At 43.1% G+C, this 19103-nt stretch overlaps 1 protein-coding gene across 1 annotated transcript in view; it reads right to left on the bottom strand.

Annotated features, from left to right (window-relative positions):
- The window catches only part of ATP2C1 (ATPase secretory pathway Ca2+ transporting 1), a gene marked incomplete in the record, with an annotated part of 2099819 nt that overhangs the window by 1680063 nt on the left and 400653 nt on the right, over positions 1-19103 (bottom strand).

The raw sequence follows: 19103 nt of genomic DNA on the forward strand, positions 1-19103 counted from the left end.
GCCCCTTGGCCTGGTGACTCATAGGCCTGAAACCCCTGTCACAACCCCTCAGGAGGCCATGATGGCCTCTGGCCTACTTACTACTGTTACCACCACATAGACATTGATCAAGCCTGAAGTCATTCGGAAGGCTTAAGCTTCCAACGATCAGGTTGTGGGTCTCAAGGTAGACACCCTGTCTAACTCAGCTACTGAAATCTTAACTGAAGTAATAGTTGGACAACAGCAACCCTAAGGTCATCTCATCACCACAGACAGTTCAGACACAGCTTGGGGGCTCACTTAGGTTCCGTAGAAGTGCAATCTGGGCACCACAGCAGAGAAAACTGCATATAAACCAAAATGAGCTACTAGCAGTTTACCGGGCCATAAAGGCCTTTCAGCAGAATTTAACCCCAAGGACCTGGCAAATTCAGACAGACAACACCACAGTGATATGGTACATTAACAAGGGAGTACCCTGTCCTACCCTTTGTGCAGTTTCTCAAGGAAGACTGGGATGTTGGCTCAAGAACTTAGACCGATTCTCACAATATCTTACATTCTGGGTTAGAACAATCCCTGCTTACAAAATCTACCAGGGTATCTTCTAAGCCCCAGTGAACTGATGCTGAAGACAGAGACTTTTGGACCTAACATTACACTGGGGGGAGGCCTCAACAGACCTGTTCACCTCTCACCAAAACAGGCGACTACAACTCTCTCCCCTTTGTTATTTCCATTATATTTTGAACCATTGGCAAAAAAAATAAGGGACTCAGAAATTCAAGGATACAACTGGTATGGTAGTCAAGAAAAGCTGGCTCTATCTGCAGATGACATTTTATACCTGACAAAACCAGAAAGGGACATTACAGTGCTGTGGAACATACTGATACAGTTTCAAACCTTTTCAGGATACAACATTAATGAAGCAAAACCAAAAGCACTAGCAGTTAATTGTGCAACCATACACAAATTGGTTCAGCAATATCCATATTTATGGGGACACGATCAAAGGGAGTATGGATTAAAAATTATACTGGTGTGGCTGCTAAGGATATGTGGGAAGAGACTAAACAAAAGATAAAGTACAGTCGTGTACACTTACCATAAATGTAGATGTTCAAGTGTATTCACTGTTGCAGTCATTACACATTTGGGTAATCCTGCTGGCAGGTTGCCCTCAGCCGGCCTGAATTCCAAAGTCTTAGGTCTTGCGTCGGCTGCTGTCACCCCTTCCCTGACGTCAGGGGTATAAAAGAAGCAGCAGACGCCATTTTCTTCAGTTTTTCTTGCCCCAGATGTCAGGTGCCCCCAAAAAGGGTAGCCAAACTTTATATATATATATATATATATATATATATATATATATATATATATTCAGAAATACACAGATATAAATTTTACCTTCATCTACAAGCAAATACACCACATAGGTAGTATAAATCAAGAGAACGAAAGATAAGATCCAAAAGAAAAAAGGGGGAAGGCGGGTGGGTAACCTGGACTGCAACAGTGAATACACTCTAACATCTACATTTATGGTAAGTGTACACAACTGTACTATGTTCTTCGTGTTTCACTATTGCAGTCATTACATTTGGGTAGAGTCCCAAAGCTATGTTTGGGAGGCTGGAACTAGACAGCAGTAAGAGCGGCTATGAGGCCCTGCAGAACTGCAGTGGCAAATCCTGCCCTGGATTTAGAGTAGAGTGACAGATGATAATGCTTTGTAAAGGTGTGTACTGAACTCCAAGTAGCTGCCTCTAAAATGTCTTTGGTTGGTACTCCCCTGAGAAAGGCTGCTGAGGTGGCTGTAGCTCTGGTGGAATGAGGCCTAATGCCCTTAGGCACTGGCTTGCCATGGTGCAAGTAGCAGAAACGAATGCAGTGGCCTAACCACTTAGAAATATTCTGCTTTGAGATAGGCTTTCCTTGTGATTCTGCAGCATATGCCACTAGTAATTGCTCTGTCTTCTTGAAAGCTTTGGTTCTGTCCAAGTAGAATCTAAGCTGATTGTGTACGTCCAAAGAATGCAGAATTCTCTCCCCCTTGTTTTGTGGATTTGGGTAAAAGGTTGGCAGAAGGATGGCTTGGTTAAGAGCCACACTGGACACTACTTTAAGCATAAATGTTGGGTTTGTCCTCAGGATGAAAAATGATGACAGATTCCACAGCCATGAGCGCCTGTAGCTCTAAAACTCATCTTGCAGAAGTAATTGCTAAGAGCACAGCTGTTTTCCAAGATAAAACCTCATATCAGCAGTAGCAGCTGGCTCAAAAGGAGGCAGGGTGAGCTTTTCCAGGTTCCATGCAGGTACTGGTAGTCTCCTTGTGGGCCTTACATTTTTGACTCCTCTGAGGTACTGCCTTAATAAAGAGTGAAAAAAAAGTTGTGGCTCTGTATTGTAATGAACCAAAATGGCAGAGGCATGAATTTTAAATGAAAAAAACCCGGACCACACCACAAAAGGAGGGGGTGTATCCATATTCATAAAGGATACCCACACCTCCAGGTTGGTGGCAACGCACGAAGCTTCGGAAACCATCCAGGTGCAACTAACCATAGGCAAAACTGCTCTACAAATTGTAGCATGCTACAGGCCACTCTCTCAAACTCAGGAACCCCACACAGCCTTCCTGAAGACACTGGAGGGTATAAATGTATCTCCAAACACCATCATATTGGGTGACTTCAACTACCCGAATATAGACTGGGAACATTACTCAAGCCCTAACTTTCTAGCCCAACAGTTCCTGGAGTTCATAAATTCAAATGCCATGGAACAAGCTAGTCACTGTTCCCACGAGAGGAGAAAATATACTAGATCTCATTATCACAAACATGGGGACAAAATGCTCCACACCGGAAGTATATCCCTCATTGGTGAGATCTGATCATAAACTAATCTCACTGGAAATCCACATCCCGCCCCCACCCCCAAACAAAAAAGACCACAGTGAAGAACTTCTCTAAAGCAAACTTCACACTTCTCGAGACTGGTATGGTATCCTTCAAGGCCCCTGAGCCAGTGGAAACCACAACCAAAGCTGCGGAAGCCCTTACAAATGCCTTCTATGAACACCTCCAGGACTGCATGGATCAGGCAATCCCAAATAAAACCAAGACTCTTTCCACAAAGGGCAAACGTCCAGTCTGGTGGACCCCAGCCATTAACAAACTTTACAATAAGAGGAGAAAGCTATTACATGATAGAACAAAATCCATTAAAGGGAAGTCACCCCTGATCATTATTAGTAAAAAAATACGAGCACTCATAAAATCAACTAAGGCCAATTTTGAGAGAAAAATTGCCATGGATTCAAAGGACAATCATAAGGCCTTTTTCAGCTATGTTAGGAACCTGGGTGGAAACTCCCAGATATGCTCAGAATTAGTCCAAAATGATACAAAAATCACTGAACCCACAAACATTGCCAACATACTGGCAGACAGGTTCAGTGCAAACTTCACCTCCCTCTCCCTACCTAAAGGAGAGATAACTATCCCAGCAGAGTGTAGCCTCCCAGACATCTCAAATGCGCAGGTGAAAGCTGCTCTCTCTAAAGCTAAAAACACAGCATCAATGGGACCGGATGGTGTCCCCGGCTGTGTGCTACATGAGCTAAATGAGGAATTAAACCCGCACATAAGGCAGCTGTTTAATCTCAGCCTTACCACAGGATACGTGCCCAAGGAGTGGCGTACGGCAACTGTGGTCCCACTCCACAAAGGCAGTGCCTCTACGGACCCTGGTAATTACCGCCCCATAAGCTTAACAAGTCTAGTCTGCAAGCTATGGAGAGGATCATAATGGAGCTCATAAACAAAGATATAGGGGACTTGCAGACATTGGACCCGACCCAGTTTGGTTTCGTCAAGGGCAGATCATGCCTTTTGAACTTGGTCGACTTCTTCGAAACAGTCACCAAGGCCATTGATGAGGGAAAGGCAGTCCATACAGCCTACCTTGACCTTGCAAAGGCCTTGACACAATACCCCACTCGGTATTGCAGAAAAACTTACCAGCTTAAATGTAAACCCATATGTCACAAGATGGGTTGCAAACTGGCTTAAGGACAGAACCCACAGGGTTAGAGTTGCTGGCTCTATGTCAGACTCCAAGCCGGTCACAAGTGGTGTCCCACAGGGCTCGGTCCTTGGCCCCCTATTGTTCGGCATCTACTTCTCAGAAGTACAGGCCAACATGGGAGGACTTTGGCTGACAAAGTTTGCAGGCGACTGCAAACTGGGCCATAGTGGAAAGTGCATCGGACACGGATATCCTTCAGAAGGGACTCACGGAAACAGATAGCTGGTGCCAGAGCCATGGCCTGAAGTTAAACGCCAACAAATGTATAGTCATACCCTTCAGGAAAAACAAGGTAACCCCAAGCTACCATATAGGTGGCAATCCACTAAGCACAGAAGAGGTTATCAGGGACCTGGGGACCCAGGTTGACAGTGGCCTTTCTTTTGACACTCACATTGCTAAAGTGGTTAGAAAGACCTTCTACATTGCCCACCTGATCATGAAGGGATTCACATCCAGATCTAGTGAGGTCATTGTTCCCCTGTACTCTTCACTTATCAGACCAATGATCGAGTACAATGCCCCATTCGGGATGTATCTCACCCGACATCTGCAGCAATTGGAGAGACCCCAAAAGTTCCTCACCAAAAGGATAAAGGGACTCCAAAATCTGTCATATGCTGCCAGAGTGAAGAAACTCCAGCTCTATTCAGTTGCATACCGTCTGCTCAGAGGTGACATGTGCCTGACATACAAGGCCATGTCCAACCCGGAATTAATGGACATGCTCCACCTCAAAAAATCCAAATCCACCAAAACCACTAGAGCAAGCGACTCCTTAGCACGGATATAAATAGGACGTGCTGGAGGGATAGATTTATCACTCAGAGACTCCCCATGCTGTGGAATAAAATCCCGATCCATGTGAGGCAGAGCACCTCGCTGGCTCTGTTCAAGAGAAATCTTGACCTGTGGATGGGAGATCGTAGGTTTATCCCAGGAATCATCTCTGTGTCACTGCTGGACAGAGGCACAACAAACTAATGGGCACAGTATTTTTTCATATAAGGGGTGGCGTAAGCCACAAAAATTTGGGCTAGGCTTATAAATGCCTAAGGGCAGATAGCCTAGTATAAACCTATGAACCTATGAAAAAGATAGGCCTTTGTCCAGCATCTCAGTTAAGTATTGCAAAATCTGAGGAATATTTGGTACCGCTGTATCAGTTCCTTGTGCCTGGTTCCAGGCACAGAATCGCTTCCATTTTCCAGTGTAAGACTTTCTAGTACTAGGTCTTCTGGCTTCCAGAATGACATCCATCACAGCTTTACTGAGAGGTGTTTTTTGTATGACTACATTATCTGCCATGCTGCCAAGTTTAATGTCCTGAGTTGGCTGTGCATGATCTGATTGCTTTGCTGGGACAGTAGTCTAGGTATTTGAGGTAAGGTCCAAGCTGGGTATAGAGACAAGATCCTTAGTATTGGATACCAGTACTGGCGTGGCCAGTCTGGGGCAATCAGTATCATCTTTGGCTTCTCCTGTCTGACCTTTAGGAGCACCTTGGGGAGGAGAGGCAGTGGAGGAAAGGCATATACTGATAGTTTTTTTCCAGCTGAAAGATAGGGCGTCCACTTTCCATGCTTGTCTGTGATAAGTGCTTGTGCAGAATCTTTTTAGTTGGTAATTGAGAGGGGAGGCAAATAGATCTATATCCGGGCATCTCCATTTCCTTGTTATCATGCTGAAGACTTGTGGATCCAGCTTCCACTCGTGGGGATCCATGAGGTTTCTTCTTAGTTCATCTGCCAGAGTATTTTCCTTTCCTGGCAGGAATTGTGCCTGCAGATGTACTTGGTAAGTCAAAGCTGTGTCCCACAAGGTCATGGCTAGTCTGCAAAGGGGGTAAGAATGTGTACCCCCCCTGCTTGTTTATATACCGCATGACCGTGGTGTTGTCCGGCTTTATCAGTAGTTGTCCCGGATGAAGTAGGTCCTTGAAGGCTGTCAGGGCATTTTGAACAGCTAACATCTCTTTTTGATTGATATGTAGATGCATTTGGTTTGAGGACCATGTGGGCTCCCCAGGCATAGTCTGATGCATCCGTTGTTAGTGTCTGACTGGCTGGAGGTAATGTGAATGGATGTCCCTTGTTCTGGTGACAAGCCTTTGCCCACCATCGAAACTCCTGTTGCAGGCAGGGAATGAGAGTAATGACTGTTTCCAGGCTGTGGCAATGTTGAGTCCAAACACTTTTTAGGTACCATTGAAGTTTCCTCATATGCAGTCTTGCATATGGAATTAGTAAGATGCAGGATGACATGAAGCACAAAGCCTGCACAATTTTTCTTGCAGATAACTGGGCCTTTGTTGCCAACATTTTGAAATGGGTAGTCAGTTGCCTTTGTTTGTCTGGCATGAGATAAGCCACCTGGGCAGTTGTATTCAAGCTTGCACCCAGGAATGTTATCTCTTGTGAGGGTACTAGTTTTGATTTCTTTTTGATGACTGTGTACCCTAGGTATGTTAGAATTCTTTTCACAAACGCCAGCTGTTGAAGAATGTCCTTGTTCTCTGCTTGAATGAGACAGTCGTCCAAGTAAGGATATATCTGTAATTTGTATTCCTCTTTGTCTGCAAAATGCAATTACTGGTGCCAGGCACTTTGTAAAGACCCTGGGCGCAGTAGATAAGCCAAAGGGCAGTGCAGAAAATTGGTAATGCATTGAACCAGCCTTGAATCTTGGGTATCTTCTGCAGGATTGTCTGATTGGAACATGCAGGTATGCTCTTTTAGGTCTAAAGTCACAAGCCAAGCATTCTTGCCCAGCATGGGCAGAAGCTGCTGCAAAGTCAACATTTTGAGTTTTGGAATATCCAGGAAAGTGTTCAGAATAGATAGGTCCAGTATCGGCCTCCAGGCCTTGTCCTTCCTGGTTACCAAGAACAGTCTTGAGTAAAATCCTTGTCCCCGCTCTTGGTCTGGTACTTGTTGAATGGCCCCCATGTCCATAAGGGATGAGACTTGTTTTTGTGCCTCTGCCCATAGATTTTTTGGCAGAACTGGCCAGCCGTTTGCCTTTGGCAGAGTATGGAAATGGAACTTGTAGCCTTGTGACACTATGTTTAGAACCCACTTGTCCCAGGTTATGATGTGCCAATTTTGAGCAAAAAGTGCTAATATTCCCCCTAAGGGTGATGCCAGAAGATAAATGCTTGATGCAGGCAGGGGGAAGTCATTGGGACTGTTTTCTGTATGTTTGTGATCTATCTTCTCCAGCTTTGGAGGTAGAAGCACCCCATTGCTTGGGCCTATAAGAACCTTGTGCCTGGGATCTGCCCCTTTGAGGTCTGTCTGACACAGGAAAGGACCATTTTTTTGTAGGCCAGTGTCTACTAAACCTAGGTGGCTGTACTTGTAAAAAATCTTTGACAGTTTGCATAGATTTAGCTTTGTCCTCCATTTTCTTTAACACCTCTTCTGCCTTAACACCAAACAAAGTATCATGCTGTAAAGGTGCATCTAGTAATTTAACTTTAACATGATCGGGCAGATTTTGTTCCTTTAACCAAGCATGCCTCCTAATTACAGAACCCGTAACTCCGGCCCTGCAGGAAGCCTCCAAAGAATCAAAACCACATTGCAAAGTATTTTTCCAACTTGTTCTGCTGCATACAATAAATCCTGCATTTCCTTGTTTTCTGCACATTCAGAATTTAACAACATTTTCTGTTTAAGCAATCCCATGACATGTTGCTGATAATTAAGCATATGAAATTGAAAGTTTAAGGCCCTTATAGCCAAAATTGCAGACGTGTAAACCTTTTTTCACCATCTATCCAGTGCCCTTGAATCTCTGTCAGAGGGGGTTGGGTTTTTTGCAGTGGAAGCCTCAACTCCCTTTGTACCCTGTGAAATAGTTTCTGGGTCAGCAGCAGGGTTTTTAAAAAGAAATTTGTGTGAGTCAGGAACCCTGTAATATCTGTCAGGCTTAACAGGAGCTGAGAGTAAGGAGTCAGGGGTCAGACTAGACTCTGAAAACACATCATCTACAATGTCTAACAGGTGGAATGGCTAGAGGTCTGTGCTGAGGTAGTAAAAGAAAATCCCTGAGCCTCTTTTTAGATTCTGTAAAATCTTGGCTCTCCCAGTGGAAATGCTCCCTCATGGTATGCAAGGTTTCCTCAAAGGAATAGTCCTCAGGAGGAGATGCTGAAGGTATAGATTCTTCAGCATCAGAATCCTCATGGGGGGGGGGGATATTCATGATCAGAAGAGGAATCAGAAGAAATAGAAACCAATCTGAAGATTCATAGACAGTGTCTTGCCTAGGCCTCTTATCAGGAGGGGATGGAAACCCCTGATCAAGGTAATCAAGTCTTCGGCCATTTTGAGCATCTGTTTTTTGGGCATAGAGGCCTGTCCATGTGGCTCAAGCTTGTTTCCTTGCTTTAGAAGGTGCTTCAGTCTTTGCCTTTGAAGCTGAAGTCGTTTTAATATAAAGATGTTTAGGTCTGAATACACCCTCAGAAGCCGGTACCTGCTCAGCGGCTCCAGACCCATCTGAGGGATTAGCGTCCGAGGCTCCAATACCTTGAGTATCCAGCGGCATGGCCGACTCCACGTCGGTGGCGGCCTGCGACTCTAAAGTAGCAGGAGTCAGGGGCTGCGAAAGCGCCTCACTGAGAACCGGCGACTGGCTTAGGAGAAGCTTAGTCATTGGTTTTGGGGCTTGGTTGTTTTTCTTTATCCTTTTCTTTGTGTTTTTTGTAAACTCCGGTAGTCGTATGTCTATCCGACAACATTTCAGGATAATTAAACCGGCATCCAAAAAAGTTTAAAGCAAAATCATACTGACGCTTAATAGTGCGTTGGTTAAATCTACCACAAAACCGACAACCAGTAACGTTGTGATCAGGGCCTACGCAAGGAATACAGTAAGAATGAAAATCCTTATGAGGTATTTGCTTTCCACAAGAAATACAATTATTAACTTTTTCTGACATCAGTCTGGAGCAAGAAAAAGGTTTCCCTAACGGGGTACTTAGCTTTATTGAAGACTTCGGATCTGAAACTCAAACACGAAAATCTCAGGAGTCGGCCAACCGGCACTTGCGAACTGCTTCTGCTTCGGGCACCGTGCGGCAAGAAAGACTGAAGAAAATGGTGTTGGCTGCTTCTTTTATACCCCTGACGACCTGACATCAGGGAAGGGGCGACAGCAGCCGACGCAGGACCCAAGACTTTGGAATTCAGGCTGGCTGAGGGCAACCTGCCAGCAGGATTACCCAAATGTAATGACTGCAACAGTGAAACACGAAGAACATCAGAAAAATTGAGAAAATGGAAACTCTGTTACATGGACAGTGATAGTAAGATACAAGCAGTTAAAATGTTTTTAGTCCCTTCAGACTTACACATTGTTCAGGCATATCTTTATCATTCAGTGGAGAAGTTGTGGATAGCAATTGAAAAAGAGCTGATGGATTTTATCTGGGAGAGGAAGACGGCAAGAGTCCAACTTGGATAAGCTTATTTTTCTAACACTACAGGGCGAACTGGGATTACCAGAGTTGAAGGGGTATTTCAGAGCAACACAGTTATGACTCCTATACATACCACAAGCAGGAAACTATAATTCAAAGTGGAAAGAGATGATGATGAAACAGTGGGGATGCTCAAAAGAGAGAGAATGTGACTTTGGATGCAGACCTTTAAGGAGAACAATAAATCATACAGAATATTATATTCATAAAGTAGCAGAAGGTCTTCTAAGGACTAAGCCAACACCAGAATGAAGAAAGGAGATTCTGCCAAAAGGGATGACTGCAATTAGGGATACAGACAATAGACAAGAAGGGGCAGGAATATATTGGAGAAAACTGGCAAAGGAACCAAGGTACTGGGAGCAAATGACGACAGAGCAAAAGGTAATAGAATGGGAAGATGCCAAGAACTTATCTGGACTGCAGGCTAAAGATTGCTTCCATATGAAGGACTGATATCGGAGTATCAGCAAAGAGAAAGAAATAGGGGGTTGCTAAACGAAAGACCAGCACTTGTAGAGTTTTTAGTAGAATCTAGAACAGAAGTTGCCATTACGAAAGGAATAATTAGTACAGCATATAAAATACTGCATGATAACTAAGAATCCAAGGAGTTTAGGAAGGACTGGGAAGAGAGATTAGATAAACAATTCACAAAGAAACAATGGGGGATATATGTATGACTCCCACATATGCAACAAAATCTAGATGATTTCTGATCTTTGCCTGAAAGCGCTTACATACATATTTTTATACCCCAAGCAGACTTCAAACAATTTTTCCTCAGGTAGACCACAAATGTTGGAGGTGTGACGGGGCAGCAAGAGGTAACTGGGAACATATTATCTGGGAGTGTAATGAGCTAGACTTTAAAGATTCCCTGCAGAATGCTCTCTTGGAGATGCTGTGTGAGCACGTTGGAGTGACTTGGAAATTATTTTTTGAGCTATGATACAAACTCAGAATTGCCTTGACATTGTAAGGCCTTGCTGCGTCCAATTATGGTGGCTGCCAAAAAAAGCAATTACTACAAAATGGAAATCAAAGTCTAAACCAACTTTACAAAAAGTAGTAAAGTGAGTAATAGTTAAAACAACTGGAACTGGGATCTTTAGAAAAGGGCAGGAGCAAATTACATAGGAAAAAATGGGAACTGTGGGATCAATACATGCAGAGGAACGAGGTTTAAAAGAAGGCAGGATTTGAATGAGCAATGTAACAGTTGACTAACAATGACTGGATATGTTAAAAATGATGTATAACGTTTGCAGCTACAGTTGTGTTACACGGTTTGGAACGTACAATGTTTGCAACTGAGACTGTGCCACTGTGGTTTATTGTCATTTATATAAATGTAATATGGTTTATATCATACATGATTAAATTAAACAAGAAACAGTAATGCAACAGTTATAATCCAGAGTGTTAAAGTTCACAAATAAATAAGAGTGTTACCTTTAAAAAACAGACCACTACAAAACCTCTGCTCCTGAACTCAACAGACGGACTTGGGGAAAAAAAGAAGTTATGTACTCGCCATAACATTCCATCTGCATTGTCGATTTTTCATCTCTCCTTACACATGGGTCTAGATCTGATGCATCTGATCTGTCTTGGCCGTTAAAAAGTTTGTGGCAACCAAAAAGCTCTTGGATACCTCCCCTTACCCACAATGTTCTCTCCCCATTACCTCAGATCTTGTCTGCTATAATTATATCCATACAAAAAATAATTTTAGTGTTTAGTACCCAAAAAGATTTTAAAGGTCTACACTTTACTGAAGACAACTGCATCGATGGAAATAAAAATCAAAGAACTACGAATCTATCCCAGGCCATTGGTAAATAATCCTTGGACGAAAGTTATATCTTTGTTGGACACTCTGCAATAATCAATATTGTATCTCGGATAACTGATCTGTTAATTCTATATTTAATAACATACAGTGTATATAAATGAAAGTCAGGCTATTGTAAATATTGTATATAGTTGTTTAAAATATTTAAAAATATTATGCCAATGTTATTTTAATTGAAAATAAAAAAATATTTGAGGAAAAAAAAAAGTAAAATTTTAAAGGAAATAAAACAAACAAAGCACCCTATAACAGCTAAAGGCAGTCCTTGGATAAAATGTGAAAACTGAATAAAAGCCTGGAGAAACCACCACAATGAGAATCACTTCCGCCTTTAATAGAAACAAACAGGTAAACAAATAAAATCCAAGAGCTCTAGTAAAAGCTGAGCACTTTCGGGTCTTCAGCCTTCATCAGATCTAAAAATGAGCTCTATTCACTAATTTAAAAACATAGTCCCATCCAATCAGACGTTTGTCATTTAGTGACATCATACTGAGTAGGTGTAACACACTTTTTAACATCTTAAAGTTATAGCTCTAGCTGCAAAAACAAGGCCTTCCTAACATTAGAATAAAGTCATGAAGAAAACTTTCAGAAAATTTTGAAGTGTCTGTTTTTAAGCAGAGGCTTCAGTGGTACTATATTGTTTGTACCTGGATGCCTGCCGGCTCTAAGATTTATTATCCACACAGTTTCTCATATTTCTGTAAGATTTTTAAGGTCACCTCCACAAAAATTGGGTACGATGTGATCCAAGACCATAAAAGTAAATGAGTGTGTTGGAAACTGTATAACGTGAGTGGCTAATGCATTGTTAGTATCAGCTTTAGTAATCTCACAGATGTTGCATAATCCTAGCTTTAAACAACTGGCTAGTTTTGCCTACATAGAAAGCTGCACATTTCTTGCAGCTAGCTAGATAAACTAAATCTCGGGAAAGGCAGGTAGCATATCCATTAAATGGAAGTCTTGGCCAGAAATAGGATGTGAGAAGCCGTGGCTGGTGTTTATATAGGGCAAGCTTTGCATTTGCCACATCTACATGCACCTTTCTTAGATGTCTGGAATCCAATTCTTTTTGAAACTCCGTCTTTAAAGCATAGCATCTTTTTGTTCTTGTAAGTAAAACGTGGTTTCTCCTCTACTAACTATTTTTTTCATTCTCTGTCAAGACTGGCCAGTACTTGTGTATGGTGTCACATACTAGTCGAGAGTCAGACAGTACAGTTGTGTACACTTACCGGAACTGTAGATGTTAGAGTGTATTCACTGTTGCAGTCATTACATTTGGGTAATCTGCTGGCAGGTTGCCCTCAGTCGGTCTGATTAACAAAGTCTTGGGTCCTGCGTCGGTTGCTGTCCTTTCTTCCATGACGTCAGGTCGTCAGGGGTATAAAACATGCAGCCGACGCCATTTACATCAGGTTTTCTTGCCCCAGATGACAGGTGCCCCCAAATGGAGAGCAAAAAAAATTATATATATATATATATATATATATATATATATATATATATATATATACACATATAATTTAGAACACAAAAAATATACCTCCAAACAAAAGCAAATACATCAAAAAGGCTTTTAAGCATAGTAAAAGAAAGTAAAGGTATAGTAAGAGAAAAACAGGAGGTTGGAGGGTGGGTAACCAGGACTGCAACAGCAAATACACTCGAACATCTACATTTATGGTAAGTGTACACAACTGTACTATGTTCTTCATGTTTCACTGTAGCAGTCATTACATTTGGGTAGATTCCCAAAGCTATGGTTGGGAGGACGGATTTATAAAGAATTAGGAGCAGCTATAAGGCCCTGCAGGACAGCAGTGGTAAAGCCAGCTCTGGATTTAGAGGAGAGAGGTAAATGGTAATGCTTGGTGAACGTATGAACTGAGCTCCAGTAGCAGCTTCTAGAATGTCTCTGGTAGGAACCCCTCTGAGAAAGGTTGCAGAAGTAGATGCAGCCCTGGTGGAATGAGATCTGATCCCCTTGGGGAAAGGTTTACCATGGTGCACATAGCAGAAACGAATACAATGGCTTATCCATTTAGAAATAGTCTGCTTTGAAATAGGTTTTCCCTCTGCCCTTGCAGCAAATGCCACCAATAGTTGCTCAGATTTTCTTAGAGGTTTTGTCCTGTTTAAGTAGAATCTAAGTTTTCTGTGTGTATCCAGTGAATGCAATATCCGCTCACCCTTGTTCTGTGGAATGGCAAAGAAAGTTGGCAGATGAATGGTCTGATTAAGAGACACACTGGATACCACCTTAGGCATGAAGGATGGATTGGTCCTGAGAGCCTCCCTTTCCGGATGAAAAATAATGAAAGGCTCCACTGTCATAAGAGCCTGTAATTCTGAAATCCTTCTAGCTGAAGTGACTGCTAAAAGGAAAGCTGTTTTCCAGGAGAGAAATTTTAAGTCTGCAGTAGCAGCTGGCTCAAAAGGAGGTAGAGTGAGGTTATCCAAAACAAAATTGAGGTCCCATGCAGGAGTTGGTGCTCTCCTAGGAGGTCTTAAAATTTTTGGCCCCTCTGAGGTACTCCTTTAGCAGAGGATGAGAAAAGAGGGGAGGCTCTGTGTTGTAATGAGCTGAAATGGCAGAGGCAAAAGAGGAAAGGCATAGACTGATAGGTTTTTCCAGCTGAAGGACAGAGCATCCTACTTTCCAAGCTTTTTTGTGATAAATTCTTGTGCAGAATTTGTCCAACTGACAGTTTTGGGGTGAGGCAAAAAGATCTCTGTCTGGGCTCCCCCATTTGCGTGTCAACATGCTGAAGATTTGTGGATCCAGTTTCCATTCGTGTGGGTCCATAAGATTTCTGCTTAGTTCGCCTGCCAGAGTACTTTGCTTTCCTGGCAGGAATTGAGCTTGTAGATGTATTTGATAAGTCAAGGCAGTGTTCCACAATGCCATGGCTAGTCTGCAAAGGGGATAGGAATGGGTACCCCCCCTTGCTTGTTTATGTACCACGTGACTGTGGTGTTGTCTGTCTATCAGTAGTTGCCCTGGATGAAGATGGTCTTTGAAGGCTGTCAGAGCAATCTGTACAGTTGGCATTTCTTTCTGGTTGACATGTAGGTGCATTTGATTTGGGCTCCATTGGCCCTGAATGCATCTCCCTGCCAAATGTGCCCCCCCCCCCCCCAAGCATAATCTGATGCGTCTGTAGTCAGGGTTTGGGCTGCTGGGGGTGGAATGAATGACAATCCCTTGTTTTGGTGTAAGGTCTCTGCCCACCATAGGAACTTTAGCTGCAGGCAAGGAATGACAGGAATCATTGTTTCCAGGCTGTGACAATGTTGACTCCATAAGCTTTTTAGGTAACAGTGAAGTTTCCTCATATGCAGTCTTGCATATGGGATTATTAGGATGCAGGAGGCCATGAACCCCAAGGCCTGCAGAATTTGTCTTGCAGATAGCTGTTTTTTTGTGGCCACCTGTTTGAAGTAAATCATCAATTGAATTTGTTTTTCTGGCTTAAGGTAAGTCATCTGGGCAGCTGTATTCAAGCTTGCACCCAGGAATGTAATTATTTGAGAGGGTACCAGCTGTGATTTCTTTTCATTTATGGTGTACCCTAGTTAGAAGTCTTTTTATAAATGCCAGATGTTTTGGAAGAGTGTCCTTGTTTTCTGCCTGAATTAGACAATCATCCAGGTATGGATAAATTTGAATATTTCTTTGCCTGCAAAATGCAATTACTGGTGCCAGGCACTTTGTGAAGACCCTGGGCACAGTAGATAAGCCAAAGGGCAGTGCAGAGAACTGGTAATGCAAATAGCCTGCTTTGAAGCAGAGGTATCTTCTGCAAGATTCCCTGGTTGGGATATGCAGGTAAGCCTCTTTTGAGTCTAGAGTTACCAACCAGGCATCCTTGCCTAGCATAGGTAGTAACTGTTCTAGAGTCAGCATCTTGAATTTTGGAATGTCCAGAAATGTATTTAGAATGGATAAGTCCAGAATTGGACGCAATGATTTGTCTTTTCTGGGTACCAGTAAAAGTCTTGAATAAAAACCTTGTCCCTTTTCCTTTTCTGGTACTGGTTGAATAGCTCCCATATTCATGAGGGACAACTTGTTTCTGGGCCTCTGCCCACTGATTTGGAGGCAGATATGGCCATCCGTTTGGGATTGGCAACCTGTGGAAATTAAATCTGTATCCCTGGGATACTATATTTAAAACCCACTTGTCCTGGGTAATCAGTTGTCAGTTTCGTGCATGAAGTGCCAGTTTCCCCCCCAAAGGGGCGCCAAAAAATAAGCGCTTGGTCATTGCAGTGGAAAGACTTTGAGACTGTTTACCGTAGGAAGGTGCCTTGTTACTTCCAGATTTGGAGGTGGAGGCACCCCACTGCTTTGTTCTATAAGTTCCTTGTGATTGAAACATGGGGCCTTTGGAATGCCTGGGTTTGACCTGCGCGGCTCTGGTGGGTACTGGAAAGGACCAGTTCTTAGTAGGCCAGTGCCTACTGAACCTGGGTGGCTGCACTTGTAGGAAATCTTTTACAGTTTGCATAGATTTAGCTTTATCTTCCATCTTTTTCAAAACTTCATCTGCCTTACTACCAAATAGACTGTCCTGTTGTAAAGGAGAATCCAACAATTTTGCTTTAACATGGTCAGGCAGATTTTGCTCCTTGAGCCAAGCATGCCTTCTTATCACAGATCCAGTTACAGCGACCCTGCAAGAGGCCTCCAAGGAATCAAAACCACATTGCAAAGTATGTTTTCCAACTTGTTCAGCTGAATGCAATAAATCCTGCAACTCTATTTTCCACACAGTCAGAAATCAACATCATTTTCTGTTTAAGTAATCCCATGACATGCTGCCGATATTTAAGCATATGAAATTAACAGTTTAAAGCCCTGATTTACAAGGTTGAAGACGTGTAAACCTTCTTACCCATTTATCCTGCGTCCTGGAATCTCTATCAGAAGGGGTGAAATTTTTAGCAGTAGAAGCTTTAATGCCCTTGGGACCCTGAGGAAATGGTTTCAGGGTCAGCAGTACGGTTTTTAAAGAGTAATTTGTGGGAGTCTGAAACCCTGTAATATCAGTCTGGCTTACTAGGAGCCGGAGGCAGGGAATCAGGAGCCATGCTGGATTCTGAGAAAACATCATCAACAATGTCTAGAACAGGAGGTATAGCCAAAGGCCTATGCTGAGGAAGAAGGAGGAAATCCCTAAGCCTCTTTTTAGATTCTGAGAAATCCTGACTCTCCCAGTGAAAGTGTTTCCTTAAGGTATGCAAAGTTTCTCCAAAAGAAAAATCCTCAGGAGGAGAAGCAGAAGGGATGGAATCTTCTGCATCAGAGTCCTCATAAGGTGGAATAGATAATTCCTGATCAGAAGAAATGGAAACCTGATCTAAAGATTCATAGTCAGTGCCTTGCCTAGGCCTCTTAGAAGGAGGGGGATGAGTACCCCTGATCAAGGTAATTAAATCCTCAGCCATTTTGATCATTTGTTTTTTAGGCATTGGGGCCTGTACACGTGGGCCCAAGCATCGGTTTTTTAGACACAGAAGTAGATTTTGGCCTTAGTTTTGAAGATGGTGTCGGTTTAATATACAAATCTTTAGGCCTGAAAACACCCTCAGAAGCCGGTGCCTGCTCAGCCCTGTATCTGCTCAGTTTGTGTTAAATCACTATCTCTTGTACAGAGCCTAGAAGTTCTAATGATCTGATTTTCTAGGATATTTTTGAAAATGTGATGAGGGTGCATGCTATTCCTATGTAGGTAATGGTTCTTCCATGTCTCCTTGTGATAAATGCAGGTGTTTATACCAAAGTCCACGTCATAGGTGAGTCGTACATCCAAGAAATAGTACAGTTTTGTACCTACCATAAATGTAGATGTCCGATAGATATGCAACTGCAGTCATAACATATGGGTTGTCCTGCCTCAGGCAGCCCTCGGTCGGCCGAATTCCAAAGTCTGGGTCCGGCGTCGGCTGGTGTCGCCTCCTCTCCGACGTCACAATGGCTGGAGTATAAAGGCATCGGCCAACGCCAACTTCTTCAGTGTTTCTTGCCCCAGATGCCAGGTGCCCTCCTAGAAAGGCTAAATTTGGTAAATGGATAAAAATAATCCAAACATGCACAACAGTAATAAACAGATACACCACAGGAAATACCCCCGGCTAATGGGATAAGGGGTAGGAACCCAAAAAAGAAGGATACAGAGGGGTAGGAGGGTGGGAAAATCCGACTGCAGTTGCATATCTATCGGACATCTACATTTATGGTAGGTACAAAACTGTACTATGTCCTTCAAGAATGCAACTGCAGTCATAACATATGGGTTGAATACCATAGCCAAGCTGGGGGTGGATGGAACTATGATAAGGATGGTGTAGCTAAAATCCCCTGCAGAACTGCCGAAGCAAAGCCTGCTCGGGATCTGGAGTATAAAGGCAGGTTGTAGTGCTTGGTAAATGTATGCACGGAGCTCCATGTAGCAGCCTCTAGAATGTCCTTTGTTGCCACTCCTCTTAGGAAAGCTGTGGAAGTGGCTAAAGCTCTGGTGGAATGTGGCCTAATATTGGCAGGCACACCTTTTCCATGGAATGAATAGCAGAATCTGATGCAATGTCCAAGCCATTTTGAAATTGTTTGTTTGGAGATTGCTTTTCCTTGTACTCCAGCAGCATAGGCTACAAACAGTTGGTCAGACTTTCTGGTGGCCTTAGTTCTGTCCAAGTAGTAACGTACTGGTCTGTGTATGTCCAAAGTATGCAGTAGTTTTTCCCCCTTGTTTTGAGGATTGGGGAAGAATGTAGGCAGGTGAATAGCTTGATTTAGAGACACCCTGGAAATAACTTTTGGCATGAATGTAGGATTTGTTCTTAGAGAAACTCTGTCTTGATGAAAAATGATGAAGGGAGGCACTGCCATGAGTGCCTGAATCTCCGAAACCCTTCTTGCAGATGTGACCGCCAATAAAAAGACAGTCTTCCATGAAAGAAATTGAATTTCTGAAGTTGCTGCTGGTTCAAATGGAGGACGAGTTAATTTTTCCAACACATAATTGAGGTCCCATGCAGGTACTGGCTGTCTTCTGGGAGGTTTGATATTCTTTATTCCTCTTAGAAACTGTCGTAGCAAAGGATGTGAAAACACTGGAGGGTCACAGTTGTATTTTGCTGAGATTGCTGAGGCATGAATCTTTATTGAAGAGTATGAGAGTCCAGTATGAAATAGTTCTGCCAAGTATTCTAATATCTGAGGTATACTCGGTAATGTTGTGTCCTGACCCCTGTTGGCATTCCAGATGCTGAATCTCTTCCACTTGAGCGAATAGGTTTTTCTGGTGGAAGGTCTGCGTGCTTCCAGCAAGATCTCTTGAACTGATTTGGAAAGAGAGCTAGGTGGAGAAATCATGGTAGCCTCCAGGCTGTCAGGTGTAATGTTTTCAGGTCTTGATGTACAGTCCTGTAATTGTGTTGTGTTAAGAGCAGGGGCCATAGGGTCAGAGGCCATGGTTTGGTCCGAGTTATGGTCAATAGCAATGGGTACCAGTGTTGCCTTGGCCAGTCTGGAGCTATCAAGATGCCTGTTGGTTGTTCTGCTTTGATCTTCAGTATCACCTTGGTCAGCAGAGGCAGAGGAGGGAATGCATACATTTTTAGAGAATTCCAGCTGAAGGAGAGAGCATCTGTTTTCCAGGCTAGAGG

This window comes from Protopterus annectens, chromosome 3.part1, assembly GCF_019279795.1.
Source record: "Protopterus annectens isolate FY-2018-M chromosome 3.part1, PAN1.0, whole genome shotgun sequence".
Classification (NCBI taxonomy): Eukaryota; Metazoa; Chordata; order Ceratodontiformes; family Protopteridae; genus Protopterus; species Protopterus annectens.